This window comes from Callorhinus ursinus, unplaced genomic scaffold, assembly GCF_003265705.2.
Source record: "Callorhinus ursinus isolate GAN/ISIS: 27379988/994484 unplaced genomic scaffold, GSC_fseal_2.0 scaffold11, whole genome shotgun sequence".
Lineage (NCBI taxonomy): Eukaryota > Metazoa > Chordata > Mammalia > Carnivora > Otariidae > Callorhinus > Callorhinus ursinus.
The window spans coordinates 48,281,195-48,286,736 of NW_027397073.1; the positions used below are offsets into that span (position 1 = coordinate 48,281,195).

Below are 5,542 nucleotides of genomic sequence, written 5' to 3' on the forward strand. Positions count from 1 at the left end.
CTGCAAGCATTTATAGACCTCCTTCTGATTAAGTTAAATCTCACCACTAGCAAGCATTTATAGACTTCCTTCTGAGCACGGGACATGATACAAGTTCTGCTCTGTGACCATGGACAAGTCACTGTGCCTCTCTGGACCTCAGTTTCTTCAGTGGTAAAAATAACAAAAAGAAAGGGGAAAGGAGATCTCCTACTGCCTAGGTTACCATGCGCTATGGTTTGTAAGATTGAAACAAGGTAATATCTGAGGCCGAGCATGCATGGGCACTGGTGGAGCACCCGTCATTTTCCTCTGTGGAGAGTGGGAGCACAATCGGACCCGAGCAGGGAATCGCACAAAGCCCTTGGACATTTGTTCCTAACTCCCCTCTGGGGTTCCAAGAACCAGACACAGGTGTTCATACAATGTTCTACTGTTATCTGTTCTTGTACGGGAGACAGGGGGATCTCACTACAACACGTCACCCCACTGGCTGCCAGAATTAATTTGCAGAACTAGCACAGGTGCCCCTTAACTCTTCACCCTCCACTGCAAAGCTGCGGGCTTGGTCAAAGCCGACTGCCCACACTGAGGCTGGGCCATTCTTCAGACTGTAAGGTACACCCTCCTAAGACCTGAGGTCCAAGGTCAACTCCTAAAGAGAGGGCAGTGTAGTCACCGCTAAGGCTGCTGACCCCAGGCCCTTGAGCTCTCTGTACCTGCCCCAATCCAAAGAAGTCCCTAAAGCCTTGTTCCATATGCTAGAGAAGAAAGCATTGCACTGTGTCTGTCCTTCAACAAAAGAAATAGGCCATAAGAGCCCGAGAGAATATTCTCTCCCACAGGCTGAGCAATCAAGGTTTCCTTTGCAAACAAACACCAAGAAAACTAGCAGAGCAGGAAGCTGGATTGGGCCCAGTGTCCTGGTCAACAAGGATCCAGCCGGGTCAGAGCCTGGCCTCTTCAGCTACGGCGGGCGGGGGGCATTTGGACGCATTCGGGGAAGGAGCACCTGAAGGAAGTGTGGGAGCTTTTGTGCCCAGGACGTGTGAGTTCTGCCCTTCGAGGTCCCCTGGAGGGCTTCTGGCAGTGTCTGGGCAAAGGGGTCCACAGCAGAAGCATGAGAAGCTCCCAAACGGTCTCCAGCCTCAGGCTTGACATCTGGTGGGTTTTAGAAATTCTCTTAAGTTCAACCTTAAGCTCCCCTCAGCCCCCCACCAATTGCTATGAAAACGTAAGAAGACAATAGAGAGCTCAAGCACACGCTTTTCTTTCTTTCCTCCTTTACATGTGACATTCCCAGAGTTTCAAGGGACCAGGAATGAGAAGTCCTTCTCCACATGGGGTGTCCGCCATCTTCCAGCAGCATCTCCCAGTTTGACCAGTTAATCCTGTGGTGCAAGAGAAAGCCTTTGGTTCTTCCTTTGACATATGTAGGGTACCCAGAAGCCATCAGAGGAAAGCTGACCGTGAACCCCAGGGAGATCCACTTCCAAAGAATAATGTGCTGTCCCGGGTCTCCTCACCCAGGGGCATCAACTTGCCTCTACTTCCTGACGTCCTCCAGAGACTCCAGACTTCAAAGTCCTACCGAAAGTCCCGTTTCTGCACTCTATAACAAAAATGAGGTCAGGTACGCTGGCCTAGATGAGGTCATTTCAGGGAGTCAGTCTCTACCCGGGCCAGGAAGCTCTCGCAGTTTGGAATCGTGTTTTCATTTGTACTTGTCACATCCTCCCGGCAGCCACCTGGTTTTCTTAGGGAAATGTTAGCCGACTCTCTGAGGCGTTGTTTTCCATACCCCACCAGGGGGAGAGGGAAGTGAAGAGAGGGCATGGAAATGGAAGGAGTCAGCATTTGCCGAGTGCCTACTGTGAGCCAGGTGGGGGGGTGGGGTGGCATCTTGGAGCTGGGTGAGCCTCGGGCACCCCCCAGGACCTTGCCCTCCAGCAAAGACAGAGGAAAAATACAGCCAGGGAATTGCCAAGCAGGAGGGTTTTGTGTACCATGAATGGATTCTCTAAATGTTTTTTGAGCATTTACTGTGTCCCCATCTCTGTGCAATGATACGAAAGATGTTTAAGAAATAGCCCCTGCCCCAGAGGAGCTCAGACTCTGATGGGGAAGCCAACATTTAAAAAAAAATAAAATGCAAATTAATTGTAGTCATAAAAGTGTATATACTCAGAGCCACAATGCTAGGGGATCTTTCAAGTGGATGGCAGGTTTTCTAAATACAGCTCCAATACAGCTTAGAATTTAGAAATCCTACATCCTGCTTCCAGTATCATATTGTCTGTCACCTTAAATCTTTATGTTGTTGAGAGTTTGGAGATTTTCCTGTATTTTCATGGATGTCTAGAATGTGCATATAAAAAGATTCTAAAGATCTTCAGAAAGAAGAAGCATGCTAGGAAGCCAATTAATGATGGAAAAGAAAGGTTGAGGGCCTCACTCATTAGAGAGGAAAGCTTCTATAAAGTTAATTAAAATATGTGGGAGTGATTGGGCAAAGAACAGACAATTCAGTGGAATGTCTCATCTAAAAGCCTTCTCAAATATATTTAGTAGCTTAGTATATGGAAAAATTTGCAACTCAAATCAGTGATGAAAGGCAGGGTCATTCAATAAATGGTGTTGAATGCCATTTGCAAAGATATCTATTTTGTAAATGGATTAGCATTTGCAAAACTATGACACATCTCTCCCACCCTATGTCAAATTAACTCCAGATGGACTAATAATTTAAATATCTGTAAAAGAAATGCTCAAATTTCTAGAATAAAATATAACCTGAGCGAAGGATTTCCTAAGAAGGATTACAAGGGAAGAGGGCTTAAGGATAGTGCTGATAGATGATGCTCCATATAAGAAGGGATGTACAGTGTCACTGTCTTCCATTGCTTGGAAGCCAAGGGCAAGATGGTGTCAGTGAAACACCAGGCAGTTGGAGGGGTGAGGGTGTGTAAGCATGGACATGTTGGGTGTTTTTATTTTTCAAAGATGATTATGTATTATTGAATAATAAAAAATAGACACATCTTTTTTACAACACATGTCTGGGATCTCAACCGTCAAAGTATTTTTCATTTAACTAACCCCGCAAAACAAACAATAACTAAAAGCAATATGTCTGCCAAGTTAATAATGCTTTTTCACATACATTATGATGCTATTTTTCAAAATAACCCAATGAAGTAAATGCTTTCATTTTGTCTGCATTTGATTAATGAGGATATGGGGACCCAGAGTGGCTTGTCCAAGAGCATGCAGCGAAGAGGAAGCAGAAAGCTGAACCATCAAATATCCACGTTCCAGGTGACACCATAGCTGCTGCTAATGCACCATTAAGTTTGTGCAGACGCTTCTTCCACCCTGGGCCTGGAAGGGGGATGTGGCTGGGGTTTTTCCAGCCTCGCTATGTCTGCCATTTTCCATTTTCAGAGTCTGTTGACTATAATCTTGCTGCTTAAATGTACCTGTGCTTGTATCTGATCCTTGGCATCCAGCTTCCTGGACAGAAATAAAACTGGATTCTTGGGTATGTTTTGGAAGTGGCCAGAACTGGTGAACGGAATAGTCCTTATGATGCAGTATGCTGTAGGGTAATGGCCTTCAGCATCCTCTTCGTGTAGTAGCTTAGAAAAACATCCTTATTTAATTGCTATCAGATTTCTGTATGAAAAAAATATGTATCTGCAGAAAATAACGGAATGAATGATTAACCCTTTTATCTCTGAACACTGAATGAGATAAATTTCCAGCTGCTGTTCTTTATTTTTGTTATTGGACCAATGTCCTGTATAAACAGGATGTAACCATATAATACTCAAAGAGTTTAATATGCCTGTAACAATCAACCTCGGTACTGTCACCACCGTGTTACAGTCTGCAAATGTTATTCTGTTGCATCAGACACCAGTTTTCCCGGAGGTATCTCTAAGGCACATAATGGGAAACAAAATTGGTAAATTATTCTAGTTCCTTTCACTGTGATTTGAAAATGACAAATCTTTATAGAATGAGGGGAAAAAAAAGCTTGTGGAGACAGCTATTTTTTTTTTTAAATCTCCATCTTCTCAGGAATCAGTTCTTATTTTTATAGTATTCTCCCTCTAGACCCATATACTCAGGCAAGATGCACTGCTCCTACCAGTCCAGCCCTCAACTTTTCCTACACACTATGCAGTAAGAACATACAATCTTTAAAGAAATAATAATTTATTATGTTTTGTTATGTTTTATTTTGCTTTTTCCCTTTGTGGTGAGAGCACTTACCATAAGATCTACCCTGTTATCAAATTTTTAAGTATACAATACAGCATTGTTAATCGCAGCCCTTACACTGAACAGTAGTAGTTCTCCAGAACTTATTCCTCCTGCATGACTGAAACTTTGTACCGTTTGACCACTATCTCCGTTTCCCCATTCCTCCTGCCACCGTTGTGCTATGAGCTTCCATGAGTGTGGCTATTTTATATTCACATGTAAGTGAGATCACAATATTTGTCTTTCTCTGACTTATTTCAGACGAGATCGGGCGTGGTCAGGGTGGTATGGCCGTAGACTCTCTGACTTATTTCATTTAGCATAAGGTCCTCCAGGTCCATCCATGTTCTTGCAAATGGTATGATTTCCTTCTTTTGCAAGGCTGAATATTTTTCTATTATATATATCTGTCTCACATTCTCTTCATCCATTCATCTGTTGATAGGCATGTAGGTTGTTTCCATATCTTGGCTATGATAAATAATGTTGCAATGAACATGGGAGTGCAGATACCTCTTCAAGATCTGGATTTTAATTCCTTCGGAAATATACCCAGAAGTGGAATTGCTTAATCAAATAGTAATTCTATTTTTAATTTTTTGAGGAAACTCCATATCGTTTTCTATAGTGGCTGCACCATTTTGCATTCCCATCAATAGAGTAAAAGGGTTCCTTCCCTTTTTTCTATGTCCTCACCATATCTATATATGGCCATCCTAGCAGGCGTAAGGTGATAACTCATTGATAACTCATTGTGTTTTGTTTTCTGGGGTGGAAAGAAACTTTTGGAGGTGATGCCTAAGTTTATGGCCCTCATTATGATGATGGTTTTATGGGTGTATATACTATCTCCAAACACACCGAGTTGTATGTCCATATGTCAATTATACCTCAATTAAGTGGTTTTTAAAACAACAGAATAATTTGAGGAAATAGGTAATTTAAATTGTGGATTTCCCTAAGAAGTTACAAAGTCTGGAGTCATAACTCTTTATGCTAAAATATATGTTTACTTTATATTTCTAATCAAAACACTTCATCTCTCAGTCTAGTACATCGGCTGTCATCTTTTCTCCAAGAACCAGTGGGTGGGAATTAGTTTCACATTTATTTAACTAAAGCACCATTGATTGGTTTTACCAAATCAAAGGAACGTAAGTTTTTATGAGCTACATGAGGACCAGGATCTTGTCAGTTCTAAATTACTGTTCTATCTTGAGACTCCCACAAAAAATAGAAATGAGTGGGTGAATGAATAAAGAGAAGGTTCAAAGGGAGGCAGGCCTCTCACTCT

At 42.3% G+C, this 5,542-nt stretch overlaps 1 pseudogene; it reads left to right on the forward strand.

The window, feature by feature from the left end:
- Positions 1-3,399: 3,399 nt before the first annotated feature.
- On the forward strand, positions 3,400-3,614 carry LOC112834911 (protein kish-A pseudogene; annotated as a pseudogene).
- The last annotated feature ends 1,928 nt before the right edge of the window (positions 3,615-5,542 follow it).